Source organism: Mustelus asterias, unplaced genomic scaffold (assembly GCF_964213995.1).
Source record: "Mustelus asterias unplaced genomic scaffold, sMusAst1.hap1.1 HAP1_SCAFFOLD_443, whole genome shotgun sequence".
In the NCBI taxonomy this organism is placed as follows: Eukaryota; Metazoa; Chordata; class Chondrichthyes; order Carcharhiniformes; family Triakidae; genus Mustelus; species Mustelus asterias.
In genome coordinates, this window is record NW_027590396.1 from 193754 (window position 1) to 209705 (window position 15952).

Sequence of the window (15952 nt, forward strand, 5' to 3'; positions counted from 1 at the left end):
GATGAGCAACCATGATCATAATGAATGGCGGAGCAGGCTCGAAGGGCCAAATGGCCTCCTCCTGCTCCTAGCTTCTATGTTTCTGTGTTTCCGGCCTTTGGTCACTGTCTGTGCGGAATCTGCATGGATTGGCTATGCTAAATTTCCCCTTAGTGTCCAAAGGTGTGTGGGTTAGGTGGATTGGCCATGCTAAATTGCACTGTGGTGTCAGGGGGACTAGCAGGGTAAATGTGTGGGGTTACGGGGAGAGGGCCTGGGTGGGATTGTGGTCGGTGCTGTCTTGATGGGCTAAATGGCCTCCTTTAGCACTGTCGGGATTCTATGATTCTCTTTCTTATAGAAGGGACATTCTTTATTTCTTAGTTTCCCTTATTTTTTCAGGGAAAGATGCAGATAATTTAATGAGAGCAAGTGTGTAATAAATATCCAGCCTCTCTCTCTGTCTCTCCCTCACTTTCCTCCTTCGGCACATACCAGACGACAGCTCAAAGGGAAATAATGCAAGCGTTTGTCCAAAAGCCCATTGGGTATGCCTCTCATATCTCCACTGTCTCCGTTCGTTGAGCTCAAACACGTTTCTTTCATTAACCCGCTTTGTTTGGCAATTGAAGTCAGGTTGCTAAAATGGATTCCTGGCTCTTACCCGTAAACTGAGGACTCTGCTGAAATCCAGTCAACACAGCGATAAAGCATTTGGAGGTGAACATTTCCTGGCCATTGTGATGCAGTAGCACGTCTGGCATGTGTGACACTTGCTGCAATCTTGGCACTGCAGGAGCGATTCGCTTGCCAAGTGAGCGCATTCTTATATTTTGAGTGTTTCTACCCCTCCTCCCCATCTCCTGGAAGTCCCTGCACTTTCCAGATTATTCCATGCCTGCCTTAGTGGCCACATTTTATTTTTGACTGCCAGTGGGTAGGTTGTGGGGGGTGGTGTAGGAAGTGGCTGGATGGATGGTGGGGAGGGGGTGTCATTGCGAGCAAACCCTGATCCTGCCCTTGCCCTCTGAGCACTGGGTAAAGATTGGAGCTGGAATCATCGGAGACCTTCTGCACAAAAGCAATTGATTTGATTTATTATTGTCACATGTATTAGCATACAGTGAAAAGTATTGTTTCTTGCGCGCTATACAAACAAAACACACCGTTCATAGAGAAGGAAAGGAGAGAGTGCAGAATGTAGTGTTACAGTCATAGCTAGGGTGTAGAGAAAGATCAACTTAATGCGAGGTAGGTCCATTCAAAAGTCTGATGGCAGCAGCAGGGAAGAAGCTGTTCTTGAGTCGGTCGGTGCGTGACCTCAGACTTTTGTATCTTTTTCCTGACGGAAGAAGGTGGAAGAGAGAGTCTTGCTGTTGCGACCTGTGGGCTGCAATGTACCCAACCGAAGATGATATACTGTTCCTCCAGTTTGCACCAGGCTTCATTGGAACATGGCAGCAGGCCTAGGACGGGGCGTGTGGGCACGAGAACTGAGTAAAAATGGCAGTGACAGGAAGGCTGGGGTCATGCTTACGAACTGAGTGAAGGTGTTCTGCAAGGAAGTTCAGCATGTCAGCTACTACTCTCACCAACTTTTACAGATGCACCATAGAAAGCATTCTTTCAGGTTGTACCACAGCTTGGTCTGGCTCCTGCTCTGCCCAAGACCGCAAGGAACTACAAAGGTCGTGAACGTAGCCCAATCCATCACGCAAACCAGCCTCCCATCCATTGACTCTGTCTACACTTCCCGCTGCCTCGGAAAAGCAGCCAGCATAATCAAGGACATCCCGCACCCCGGACATTCTCTCTTCCACCTTCTTCCGTCGGGAAAACGATACAAAAGTCTGAGGTCACGTACCAACCGACTCAAGAACAGCTTCTTCCCTGCTGCTGTCAGAGTTTTGAATGAACCTACCTCGCATTAAGTTGATCTTTCTCTACACCCGAGCTCTGACTGTGACACTACATTCTGCACTCTCTCCTTTCCTTCTCTATGAACGGTATGTTTTGTCTGTATAGCGTGCAAGAAACAATACTTTTCACTGTATGTTAATACATGTGACAATAATAAATCAAATCAAAATGGTCACCCAGCCTGCGTTTGGTTTCCCCAGTGTAGAGGAGAGTGCATTGGGAGCAGCCAATAGAATAGACCAAATTGAAGGAAGTGCAAATGGAAAGCAGCCTTAGCTGGAAGGGGCATTTGGGGCTTCGAATGGTGTGGAGGGAGGACCTAACGGGGCAGGTGTTGCACCTTCTGCGGTTGCTCGGGAAGGTGCCGTGGGAAGGGGGTGAGGTGTTGGGAGTGGTGGAGGAGTTGACCCAGGCTGTCACGGAGGGAGTGGTCCCTACGGAATGCCCAAGGGGGAGTGAGGGGAAGATGTGTTTCCTCATGGCATCATGTGGGAGTTGGCAGAAATGGGATGAGGAGTTGGGCGTGATGGAGGAGTGGATCCAGGGTGTCACGGAGGGAGCGGTCCCTACGGAATTCTGACACAGTAAGCTGGAGAAGCAGCATCTCATGTTCTGGTTCAGCATGTTGCAGCACTCTGGACTTGGCAACTTTAGATTTAGACCTTTCTCCTCCATCTTAAACCCTCTTTTGTTTAATATCCCAGACATGTATTGCCTCAATGAAAACCCCTCACCCTCGCACGCCAGACCATCTGTCTTTTGTTTTTAAAGTTACCATGTTTTGTTGCAGTTTCTATTTCCTATGTTTCTAAAGGATATGGAGGGAAGACGGGATCAGGCTATTGAGTTGGATGATCTGCCATGTTCAAAATGAATGGTGGAGCAGGCTCGAAGGTCCAAAAGGCCTCCTCAAGCCCCTATTTTCTATGTTTCCTATAGTTCTGACACATTCTCCTCCCTTCAGTTCCGACAAAGAATCTAGGGACTCAGAACATTAGACGGCATGGTGGCACAGTGGATAACACTGCTGCCTCACAGCGCCAAGGACCCAGGTTCGATTCATGGCTTGTCTGTGTGGAGTTTGCACGCTCTCCCTGTGTCTGCGTGGGTTTCCTCCGGGTGCTCCAGTTTCCTCCCACAGTCCGAAAGACGTGCTGGTTAGGGTGCCAATGCAGGAGAATTGGCCGTGCTAAATTCTCCCTCAATGTACCTGAACAGGCACAGGAGTGTGGCGACTAGGGGATTTTCACAGTAATTTCATTGCAGTGTTAATGTAAGCCGACATGTGACACTAATCAATAAACTTTAAGACATTAGCTCTGTTTGTCTCCTCATGGATGCTGCCAGACCTGCTGAGTTTGATTTGATTTATTATTGTCACATGTATTGGGATACAGTGAAAAGTATTGTTTCTTGCGCGCTGTACAGAGCATACCATCCATAGAGTACATGGGGGAGAAGGAAAGGAGAGAGTGCAGAATGTAGTGTTACAGTCACAGCTAGGGTGTGGAGAAAGATCAACTTAATATAAGGTAGGTCCATTCAAAAGTCTGATGGCAGCGCGTTTTTTCACATAGATTAATCATTTAAAATTGGATATCATAGAACCATAGGATCCCTACAGTGCAGAAAGAGGCCATTCAGCCCATCAAATCAGAGGGTATAGGGGTATAATTTCAAAGCTTGCGAAGGGTACAAAACTTGAAAATGTAGTAAAGTGACAGGATAACAGCAGACCTCAGGAGGTCTAATCCTCTACTTTCTATTTCTTTATCGTCTTTCTTTATTTTTCTTTCCTCAGCCCCACTCTTTCCCCCTATTTTATCCCCCCTTTCCTTACCTTTTCTCCCCCCTTGCTTCCCATTTTCCCCCTTTTTCTCAATGTTACCTCTGATGGCAGCAGGGAAGAAGCTGTTCTGGAGTCGCTTAGTACACAACCTCCGACTTTTGTGTCTTTTTCCCGACGGAGGAAGGTGGAAGAGAGTATTTCCAGTGCCCTCTGTTCTGGTTTCAGATTCCAGCACCGCAGTGTTCCGTTTATTTTACACTATCGCAGATGAACAAATGTTTGGGCAAAGAGGGGCGATGTGAGGGGCAAAGAGGGGCGATGTGAGGGGCAAAGAGGGGCGATGTGAGGGGCAAAGAGGGGCGATGTGAGGGGCAAAGAGGGGCGATGTGAGGGGCAACGAGAGAGGCAGAGAGGTTTGGGGATTGAATTCCCGAGCTTGGCAGCTACAGCTTCTAACGAGGCTATCATTAGAGGAGTGCTAACGGCTGGGAAGGTTGTGTGGCTGGAAAAGATTCCAGAGATATGGAAGGGTCGAAGCCACGTGGAAGGATCTAAAAACGAGGAGAAGCAGCATGGTGCAAGAACAAAAAACAAAGAAAATTACAGCACAGGAACAGGCCCCTCGGTCCTCCAAGCCTGCACCGACCATGCTGCCCGACTGAACTAAAACCCCCTACCCTTCCGGGGACCATATCCCTCTATTCCCACCCTATTCATGTATTTGTCCAGACGACCCTTAAAAGTCACTACCGTATTCACTTCCTCTACACCCCTGGCAGCGAGTTCCAGGCACCCACTACTCTGTGTAAAAAATCTGCCTCGTACATCTCCTTTAAACCTTGCCCCTCACACCTTAAACCTGTGCCCCCCAGTAATTGACTCTTCCACCCTGGGAAGAAGCTTCTGACTATCCACTCTGTCCATGCCTCTCAATCTTGTGGACTTCTATCAGGTCGCCCCTCAACCTCCGTCGTTCCAGTGAGAACAAACCAAGTTTCTCCACCCTCTCCTCATAGCTAATGCCCTCCATACCAGGCAACATCCTGGTAGATCTTTTCTGCAACTGGGAGCCGGGGTCAGGGGGTGACGGGTGAACAGAACCTGGAGGGAGTTAGGGTGCGGGCAGCAAAGTATAGTCAGAAGCTCATCAAATGTGACACGCAGATTGCAAAGTGGCTGATTCAGCCTCAGAATTGCCAGCGTGAGGAAGAGAGTTTGTAGAGAGCACAGTGGCTTCATTCTTCCCACTTTTAATTGGATGAAACTTCTGTTATTTTCATTCATGCCTGGGATATGGGCGTCGCTGGCTGGGCCACCATTTATTGCCCATCCCTAGTGCCTGAGTTGAGAGTCAACCACATTGCTGTGGCTCTGGAGTCACATGTAGGCCAGACCAGGTAAGGACAGCAGATTTCCTTCCCTAAAGGACATTAGTGAACCAGATGGATTTTTCCGACAATGGACAATTGTTGTATAGTCATCAGTAGATTCTTAATTCCAGATTTTAAAAGAATTGAATTACGGGTAATGTATTAGCATGGATAGAGGATTGGTTAACTAACAGAAAGCAAAGAGTGGGGGTAAATGGGTGTTTTTCTGGTTGGCGATCAGTGACTAGTGATGTGCCTCAGGGATCAGTGTTGGGACCGCAATTGTTTACGATTTACACACATGATTTGGAGTTGGGGACCAAGTGCAGTGTGTCAAAATTCGCAGATGACACGAAGATGGGTGGAAGAGCAAAGTGTGCAGAGGACGCTGAAAGTCTGTAAAGGGATATGGATAGTCTAAGTGAGTGGGCGAGGGTCTGGCAGATGGAGTACAATGTTGGTAAATGTGAGGTCATCCATTTTGGTCGGAATAACAGCAAAATGGACTATTATTTAAATGGTAAAAAATTACAGCATGCTGCTGTGCAGAGGGACCTGGGTGTCCTTGTGGAGGAATCTCAAGGAGTTGGTTTGCAGGTGCAGCAGGTAATTAAGAAGGCAAATGGAACATTGCTAGAGGGATGAGTTTAAAAACAGCGAGGTTATGTTGCAGCTGTATAAAGTGCTGGTGAGGCCACACCTGGAGTACTGTGTACAGTTTTGGTCTCCTTACTTGAGAAAGGATATACTGGCACTGGAGGGGGTGCAGAGGAGATTCACTAGGTTGATTCTGGAGTTGAGAGGGTTGGCTTATGAGGAGAGACTGAGTAGACTGGGGCTATACTCATTGGAATTCAGAAGAATGAGGGGAGATCTTATAGAAACATATAGGATTATGAAGGGAATAGATAAGATAGAAGCAGGGAAGTTGTTTCCACTGGCGGGTGAAACTAGAACTAGGAGGCATGGCCTCAAAATAAGGGGGAGCAGATTTAGGACTGAGTTGAGGAGGAACTTCTTCACCCAAAGGGTTGTGAATCTGTGGAATTCCCTGCCCAGTGAAGCAGTTGAGGCTACCTCATTGAATGAAAGATAAATTTTTGAACAGTAAAGGAATTAAGGGTTATGGTGAGCGGGAGAGTAAGTGGCGCTGAGTTCACGAAAAGATCAGCCATGATCTTATTGAATGGCGGAGCAGGCTAGAGGGGCCTGATGGCCTACTCCTGCTCCTAGTTCTTATGTTCTTAATTCAAAATCCACCATCTGCCGTGGTGGGATTCGAACCCAGATCCCCACAACATTAGTTGAGTTTCTAGATTAACAGTCTAGTGATAATACCACCATCGCTTCCCCTAGTTTATACAGTTCTGGATGTTGGACCTACAACCTGGCAATTTAAAGAAAGTGGAGGAGTTGAAAGGAGTGTTGGTGAGGTGGCGCTGAGTGTGGTCACCGTTTGTGTGGAAACCGATTCCATATATTTGGGGAAAGGGGGGGTGGAGGATAGATCCTTGGGGTACACCAGAGGAATGGTACAGGAACAGGAAGAGAAGACAATGCATGGCATTCTCTGGCTCTGATTGGAACCAAACAAGTGCAGTTCCCCACAGCAGGACCAAGGTGGAGAGGTGTTGGAGAGGAGGGTGAGTGTGGGGAACTGTGTTAATGAGGTGTTGAGGGGGGTGAGTGTGGGGAACAGTGTTAATGAGGTGTTGGAGGGGGGTGAGTGTGGGGAACTGTGTTAATGAGGTGTTGGAGGGGAGGGTGAGTGTGGGGAACTGTGTTAATGAGGTGTTGAGGGGGGTGAGTGTGGGGAACTGTGTTAATGAGGTGTTGGAGGGGAGGGTGAGTGTGGGGAACTGTGTTAATGAGGTGTTGGAGGGGAGGGTGAGTGTGGGGAACTGTGTTAATGAGGTGTTGTAGGGGGGTGAGTGTGGGGAACTGTGTTAATGAGGTGTTGAGGGGGGTGAGTGTGGGGAACTGTGTTAATGAGGTGTTGGAGGGGAGGGTGAGTGTGGGGAACTGTGTTAATGAGGTGTTGGAGGGGAGGGTGAGTGTGGGGAACTGTGTTAATGAGGTGTTGGAGGGGAGGGTGAGTGTGGGGAACTGTGTTAATGAGGTGTTGGAGGGGAGTGTGAGTGTGGGGAATTGTTCAAAGGTCCACAGACAGGTCGGGAAAGATGCAAGAGCTGATGTAGTAAGGTGATTGACGGCATCCTAATCTCAGAAAGCAGTGTCACTTACAGGAGAGAAAGAAAGAAGGGGGGAAAATATTATTAATTCCAAAACTGAGTCATTCTTAACGTCTGAATCTCCAGAAAGAAAACAGGAAGGGTTGGATCTGATTTCCAGGTCTGAAATGTTCTTTTTGTCTCCTGGTTCGAGGATTGTGAGTGAGTCTCTGATTGCTCTGTGCCAATTGCCTTGTCTGCTTCTCTCATTATTTGTCCGATCTAAAACTGTTCAAACGTTGAAAGTGTTGGCAGCAGCAGCTCTGACTTGGCTGAGCTGTCGCAGTCTCACAGCAATGCTATCTGCTGATATCATTTCCTCTGCTGATATAATTCTTCTTGAACTCAGTCCCAGAACCTTTGGCTGCAACACCTACACTGACTCACGTAAGTCCCCCCCGTCCCATATCTGTCAGTCAGATGTCCTACACATCCACAGTGCCTCTGAAGGTGTTCTCGAGTCTTGCTGGGATACAGGCATCAGGGACAACTTTGCAGTACCTCAGCATTCTTCATACAAGTGTGAGGTGATCTCTGTCTCTCTCTCTGTCACACGCACAGGCACACACCCACACACGCACATGTACACACATTTATTTCCTAACAGGGTAAGTGGATCGTATCATAGAATCCCCTGGAATCCTAGAATTCAGTAAGAAGTCTCACAACACCAGGTTAAAGTCCAACAGGTTTATTTGGTAGCACAAGCTTAGACTCCGAAAGCTTGTGCTGCCAAATAAACCTGTTGGACCTTAACCAGGTGTTGTGAGACTTGTAACTGTGCTTACCCCAGTCCAACGCCGGCATCTCCACATCATCCGGAAATTCTACAGTGCAGAAGAAGTCATTCGGCCCATCGTGTTTGCACTGCCTCACTGACAGTGTCTTAACCAGGCCCTCTCCTCTGCCCTATCCCCATAACCCCGCGCATTTACCACGGCCAATCCACCTAACCGGTGCATCTTTGGACTGTGGGAGGAAACTGGAGCACCGGGAGGAAACCCACGCAGACACAGGGAGAATGTGCAAACTCCATTCAAATTCCACATAGGCAGTCACCCGAGGCCGGAATTGAACCCGGGCCCCTGGTGCTGTGAGGCAGCAGTGCTAACCACTGTGCCGCCGCGCCGCCCACTACTCGTGATCAGGGAGCTGGGATATCCCACTTCCACTGAGCAAATTTAATACCCAAACTGAAATCACTGAACTTAACAGAAACTGGTCAGGGAAACTGGGAGCTCAATGGCTGTTAGACTAAACCCACCTTATCTCTAGCTTTGTACCATTGATTTGCCGAAAGGGTAGTAGATTCAGAAAGAATGTTCCCGATGGTGGGGGGAGTCCAAAACTGGGGGTCATAGTTTGAGGATAAGGGGTAAACTTTTTAGGACTGAGGTGAGGAGAAATTTCTTCACCCAGAGGGTGGTGAATGTGTGGAATTCACTATCACAGAATGTAGTTGAAGCCAAAACGTTGTGTGATTTCAAGAGGAAATTAGATTTCGCTCTTGGGGCCAAAGGGATCGAGGGATATGAGGGGAAGGGGGGATCAGGATATTGAATTCGATGATCAGCCACGATCATAATGAATGGCGGAGCAGGCTCGAAGGGCCGAATGGCCGACTCCTGCTCCTAGTTTCGATGTCTTGTTAGGTATGCTTTACAGTCCAATAAATTGCCTTTCACTTTACAACAGCAAAATATGAGTGCATGCTGTAAATCTGAGATCAAAACAGAAAGTGCTGGCAATGTTCAGCATCTGTGCAGGGGGAATCGGGGTTAACCAGGGGGGGGAATCGGGGTTAACCAGGGGGGGGAATCGGGGTTAACGGGGGGGGAATCGGGGTTAACGGGGGGGGAATCGGGGTTAACCAGGGGGGGGGACTCGGGGTTAACCAGGGGGGGGAATCGGGGTTAACCAGGGGGGGGGACTCGGGGTTAACCAGGGGGGGGAACTCGGGGTTAACCAGGGGGGGGGACTCGGGGTTAACCAGGGGGGGGGACTCGGGGTTAACGGGGGGGGAATCGGGGTTAACCAGGGGGGGGACTTGGGGTTAACCAGGGGGGGGGACTCGGGGTTAACGGGGGGGGAATCGGGGTTAACCAGGGGGGGGACTCGGGGTTAACCAGGGGGGGGGAATCGGGGTTAACCAGGGGGGGGAATCGGGGTTAACCAGGGGGGGGAATCGGGGTTAACCAGGGGGGGGAATCGGGGTTAACCAGGGGGGGGACTCGGGGTTAACCAGGGGGGGGAATCGGGGTTAACCAGGGGGGGGAATCGGGGTTAACCAGGGGGGGGAATCGGAGTTAACCAGGGGGGGGAATCGGAGTTAACCAGGGGGGGGAATCGGGGTTAACCAGGGGGGGGAATCGGGGTTAACCAGGGGGGGGACTCGGGGTTAACCAGGGGGGGGAATCGGGGTTAACCGGGGGGGGAATCGGAGTTAACCAGGGGGGGAATCGGAGTTAACCAGGGGGGGAATCGGGGTTAACCAGGGGGGGGAATCGGAGTTAACCGGGGGGGGGGATCGGGGTTAACCAGGGGGGGAATCGGGGTTAACGGGGGGGGAATCGGGGTTAACGGGGGGGGAATCGGGGTTAACCAGGGGGGGGAATCAGAGTTAACGGGGGGGGGAATCGGGGTTAACCGGGGGAAGAATCGGAGTTAACGAGGGGGGAATCGGAGTTAACCAGGGGGGGAATCGGGGTTAACCAGGGGGGGGAATCGGGATTAACCGGGGGGGGGGGAATCGGGGTTAACCAGGGGGGGGGAATCGGGGTTAACCAGGGGGGGAATCGGGGTTAACCAGGGGGGGAATCGGGGTTAACCAGGGGGGGGAATCGGGGTTAACCGGGGGGAGAATCGGAGTTAACGGGGGGGGGAATCGGGGTTAACGGGGGGGGAATCGGAGTTAACCAGGGGCGGGAATCGGGGTTAACGGGGGGGGAATCGGGGTTAACGGGGGGGAATCGGGGTTAACGGGGGGGGAAATCGGGGTTAACGGGGGGAATCGGAGTTAATGGGGGGGGAATCGGGGTTAACGGGGGAATCGGGGTTAACGGGGGGGAATCGGAGTTAACGGGGGGGGAATCGGGGTTAACCGGGGGGGGGGGGGGAATCGGAGTTAACGGGGGGGGGGAATCGGGGTTAACCAGGGGGGGGGGAATCGGAGTTAACGGGGGGGGGAATCGGGGTTAACCAGGGAAGCAGAGTTGGCTTTAACCTTTAGTTTAAACTTTTTACACTTTTTCCCTGGTTTGACCTTGTTCATAATGTGCTTCAACTCTTTGTCTCTTCCTATCGCACTGTCTATCTCACTGAACTTGCTACGCTGGCCTTGACTGTTCTCCTTTAGTTCATACCCCTCACCTGACCCCTCCCATGTTAAATCCCTACCCACAGCCTGCTTATTTGATTCCATAGAACCCCCACAATGCAGAAAGAGGCCATTTGGCCCATTAAGTCTGCACCCACCCTCTGAAAGAGCATCCAACCCAGGCCCTCCCCTCCTCCCTCTTCCTGTAACCCTGCGCATTTACCACGGCTTACCCGCACATCTTTGGACACTAAGGGGCAATTTAGCACGGGGTCCTTAATTATGCTGGCTGCTTTGCCGAGGCAGAGTCAATGGATGGGAGGCTGGAGGCTAGATGTGCTAAACTCTAGTGCTGAGGAAACAGCACAATCTTCAGAACTCCTGACTGTGGATGCATAGAGTAGTTATCGATCCTGCCCCCAACACACGCATATTCCTTTGTCGGTTTAGCTCAGTTGGCTGGCCAGGTGGTTTGTGACTGCGTGGATTCAATTCCCGTACCAGCTGAGGTTATTCGTGGCGACCCCACCTTCTCAACTTTACCCCTCACCTGGGGTGTGGTGACCCCCAAGTTGAATCACTACCAGTCTATGGTCAAATTTGCTGATGACACCAAAGTCGGTGGTGTGGTAGACAGTGAGGAAGGGTGTCGTAGTTTGCAGGAAGACTTAGACAGGTTGCAAAGTTGGGCCGAGAGGTGGCGGATGGAGTTTAATGCGGAGAAGTGTGAGGTAATTCACTTTGGTAGGAATAACAGATGTGTTGAGTATAGGGCTAACGGGAGGACTTTGAATAGTGTGGAGGAGCAGAGGGATCTAGGTGTATGTGTGCATAGATCCCTGAAAGTTGGGAATCAAGTAGATAAGGTTGTTAAGAAGGCATATGGTGTCTTGGCGTTTATTGGTAGGGGGATTGAATTTAGGAGTCGTAGCGTTATGTTGCAACTGTACACAACTCTGGTGCGGCCGCACTTGGAGTACTGTGTGCAGTTCTGGTCCCCACATTACAGGAAGGATGTGGAGGCTTTGGAGAGGGTGCAGAGGAGGTTTACCAGGATGTTGCCTGGTATGGAGGGGAGATCCTATGAGGAGAGGCTGAGGGATTTGGGATTGTTTTCGCTGGAAAGGCGGCGGCTAAGAGGGGATCTTATTGAAACATATAAGATGATTAGAGGTTTAGATAGGGTGGATAGTGATAGCCTTTTTCCTCTGATGGAGAAATCCAGCACGAGGGGGCATGGCTTTAAATTGAGGGGGGGTAGTTATAGAACCGATGTCAGGGGTAGGTTCTTTACCCAGAGGGTGGTGAGGGATTGGAATGCCCTGCCAGCATCAATAGTAAATGCGCCTAGTTTGGGGGCGTTTAAGAGATCCGTAGATAGGTTCATGGACGAAAAGAAATTGGTTTAGGTTGGAGGGTCACAGTTTTTTTTTAACTGGTCGGTGCAACATCGTGGGCCGAAGGGCCTGTTCTGCGCTGTAATGTTCTATGTTCTATGTTCTATCTGGGACTTTGGCGACTTTACAGTGGGCTGCACAGTGGTTAGCACTGCTGCCCCACAGCGCCAGGGACCCAGGGATCATTGTCGGTGCAGGTTCGATGGGTCAAATGGCCTCCTTCTGCACTGTGGGGATTCTATGACTCTCCCTTGCCTCCCCTCTGTACGAAGATGTTCTGGTCAGTTTGCTCATGCGCCCTGCAATTGTTGCCCTCATGCACATTGTGGTGAACCATAGATGGTTAGCACTATGGGTACTGAACCATAGATGGTTAGCACTATGGGTACTTGTACATATGTTACTGTTGTCACTGTTGGGGTTAGGGTTGGGGTGTTCCACCTGTTGGTATTGTTCTGTGGTACACTCCGGTTGGCTCCGCCTACCTGTAGGAGTATAAAGGTCACTGCACTGCCTGGTGACCCTTTAGTCTGGGATTGTATTATTAAGCAGTATGCTCCATTCTTGTTACTAATAAAAGCCTTTATTTCCCGGGTACAATCCAGCCTCCCGAGTGATTTAATCGCACATCACACATGGGCTGCCAAAACCTCATATCTGTTGAATAGGGGTGGGGTTAAGGCTCCTTCTCCACAATTGGCATTTCTGGTATCCGCCTTGTCGATAGTATCATAGAATAGAAATATCATAGAATCCCTACAGTGCAGAAGGAGGTCATTCGGCCCATCGAGTCTGCACCGACCACAATCCCACCCAGGCCCTATCCCCGTAACCCCACATATTTACCCTAGCAAGTCCCCCTGACACTAAGGGGCAATTTAGCACGGCCAATCCACCCAACCTACACATCTTTGGAGTGTGGGAGGAAACCGGAGCACCCGGAGGAAACCCACGCAGACACGGGGAGAACGTGCAGACTCCGCACAGACAGCGACCCGAGGCCGGAATCGAACCCGGGTCCCTGGAGCTGTGAGGCAGCAGTGCTAAAGTCTGTGCTGCCGTGCCGTGCCGCCCCGCTTTGCACCTCCTCCAGTGCCCACATATTTTTTATAATTTGGAGTCCGTGTGGTCTGAGCAAAGTTTGGGGAAAGTTTGATGTTCCTTCCCTTTTTTTTTCTCTGGGATAATCTAAGGAGGAAGATGTTGGAATATTAGAAACTAGACAGATTTAGAACACAGAGAATAGTTACGGGACAGAAATAGGCCATTCTACCCCTTTAATTGATGTCCCTGCAAGTCCCAGGTTCAATTCAGGCCTCGGGTCGCTGTCTGTGTGGAGTCTGCACGTTCCCCCCGTGTCTGCGTGGGTTTCCTCCGGGTGTTCCGGTTTCCTCCCACACTCCAAAGATGTGTAGGTTCGGTGGATTGGCCGTGCTAAATTGCCCCTTAGTGTCAGGGGTTCTTGCTGGGGTAAATAGGTGGGGCTACGGGAATAGGGCCTGGGTGGGATTGTGGTCGGTGCAGACTCGATGGGCCGAATGGCCTCTTTCTGCACTGTAGGGATTCTATTAGTTCCCAGCTCCTGACGTGTATTTGAATGCTACTGCAAGGGATGAGGGGTGGCCGTAGCAGGAAAGGACACCCAGAGAGAGAGAGAGGCAACCACAGACCATCTTAACCCATCCGAATCTAATCACGGGAGGCACTATGTTCACCTCCCTTCAGTGTTTCCACAGCCACAATTTTATTCACTTCATGCAACGTCAGGCATTTGAGCTTAACCTGGAAAACGATTCCCCTCTCTCTCTGAAACATTGCGAGAAGAACTCCAGTGATGTAGGGATGTGTTCGGCACAACCTGTGGGCCGAAGGGCCTGTTTGTGCTGTAGTTTTTCTATGTTTTCTATGTTTCTATGTAACTCGCCAAGTAAATTCACGGCGATTTCTGACTGTTGAGGGATAATGGTGTTTGCTACCAAATAAACCTGTTGGACTTTAACCTGGTGTTGTTAAAACTCTTACTGATGAGGGATAATGCAGATCAGCTGTGAAAGGCACACGGCGCTGTCCGTAATGAGAGGCCTGTAAAAAAACAGTAGCTAGAACCCTGAGCTCAATGAGAGGAATTGGCAGGTTACCACCCTGCTATTTAGGTTAGCCACAAGAACTTGGCATCAAATGTGTCTCGCAAAGTGGATTCACTTTTCAGCCGTTTTCCATTGTTTACTGTCACTAAGTGACCTGTTAAACTCGCACCTTGTTTTCCAACTTCATCTGATGAGCCTCACTTAGACTCTGGTCTCCCTCCTCTCCTGAAGGTGCTGATTCTCACTGGGGTACAGGGTCTCCCTCCTCTCCTGAAGGTGCTGACTCTCACTGGGTTACAGGGTCTCCCTCCTCTCCTGAAGGTGCTGACTCTCACTGGGGTACAGGGTCCCCCTCCTCTCCTGAAGGTGCTGACTCTCACTGGGGTACAGGGTTCCCCCTCCACTCCTGAAGGTGCTGACTCTCACTGGGGTACAGGGTCTCTCCCCCCCCTCTCCTGAAGGTGCTGACTCTCACTGGGGTACAGGGTCCCACCTCATCTCCTGAAGGTGCTGACTCTCACTGGGGTACAGGGTCCCACCTCATCTCCTGAAGGTGCTGACTCTCACTGGGGTACAGGGTTCCCCCTCCTCTCCTGAAGGTGCTGACTCTCACTGGGGTACAGGGTCCCCCTCCTCTCCTGAAGGTGCTGACTCTCACTGGGATACAGGGTCCCCCTCCTCTCCTGAAGGTGCTGACTCTCACTGGGGTACAGGGTCTTCCCCCCTCCTCTCCTGAAGGTGCTGACTCTCACTGGGGTACAGGGTCCCCCTTCTCTCCTGAAGGTGCTGACTCTCACTGGGGTACAGGGTCCCCCCTCCTCTCCTGAAGGTGCTGACTCTCACTGGGGTACAGGGTTCCCCCTCCTCTCCTGAAGGTGCTGACTCTCACTGGGGTACAGGGTTCCCCCTCCTCTCCTGAAGGTGCTGACTCTCACTGGGGTACAGGGTCTTCCCCCCTCTCCTGAAGGTGCTGACTCTCACTGGGGTACAGGGTTCCCCCTCCTCTCCTGAAGGTGCTGACTCTCACTGGGGTACAGGGTTCCCCCTCCTCTCCTGAAGGTGCTGACTCTCACTGGGGTCCAGGGTCCCCCTCCTCTCCTGAAGGTGCTGACTCTCACTGGGGTCCAGGGTCCCCCTCCTCTCCTGAAGGTGCTGACTCTCACTGGGGTACAGGATCTCCCTCCTCTCCTGAAGGTGCTGACTCTCATTGGGATACAGGGTCTCCCTCCTCTCCTGAAGGTGCTGACTCTCACTAGGGTACAGGGTCCCCCCTCCTCTCCTGAAGGTGCTGACTCTCACTGGGGTACAGGGTCCCCCTCCTCTCCTGAAGGTGCTGACTCTCACTGGGGTACAGGGTCCCCCTCCTCTCCTGAAGGTGCTGACTCTCACTAGGGTACAGGGTCCCCCTCCTCTCCTGAAGATGCTGACTCTCACTGGGGTACAGGGTCCCCCTCCTCTCCTGAAGGTGCTGACTCTCACTGGGGTACAGGGTCTCCCTCCACTCCTGAAGGTGCTGACTCTCAGTTATCTTCAGGCCGTGCAGCCAGTGTCCATTCTTTACCTATGACTCACGGAATTGACTGTCGGCAGATGTAGATTCCCACAGAGTTACTGGATCACCATTGCCTGCAGGAACTTGGCTGTTTACTCCCATCTCCAGCTCAGGGCGATCAGCTGTTTGATCCCAACTTGGTTAGAATTCTGGATCTTCAGTGAAGATGGCATCTGGAGGAAGTGCCTCTCTCTCTTACGATGTGGAGTTGCCGGCGTTGGACTCGGGTAGGCACAGTAAGTAGTCTCACAACACCAGGTTGAAGTCCAACAGGTTTATTTGGTAGCACGAGCTTTCGGAGCGCTGCTTCT

General features: G+C 51.0%; 1 protein-coding gene across 1 annotated transcript in view; it reads left to right on the forward strand.

The window, feature by feature from the left end:
• The window catches only part of itga10 (integrin, alpha 10), a 177623-nt gene that overhangs the window by 24678 nt on the left and 136993 nt on the right, over nucleotides 1-15952 (forward strand). The gene's annotated exons all lie outside the window — the stretch shown is intronic.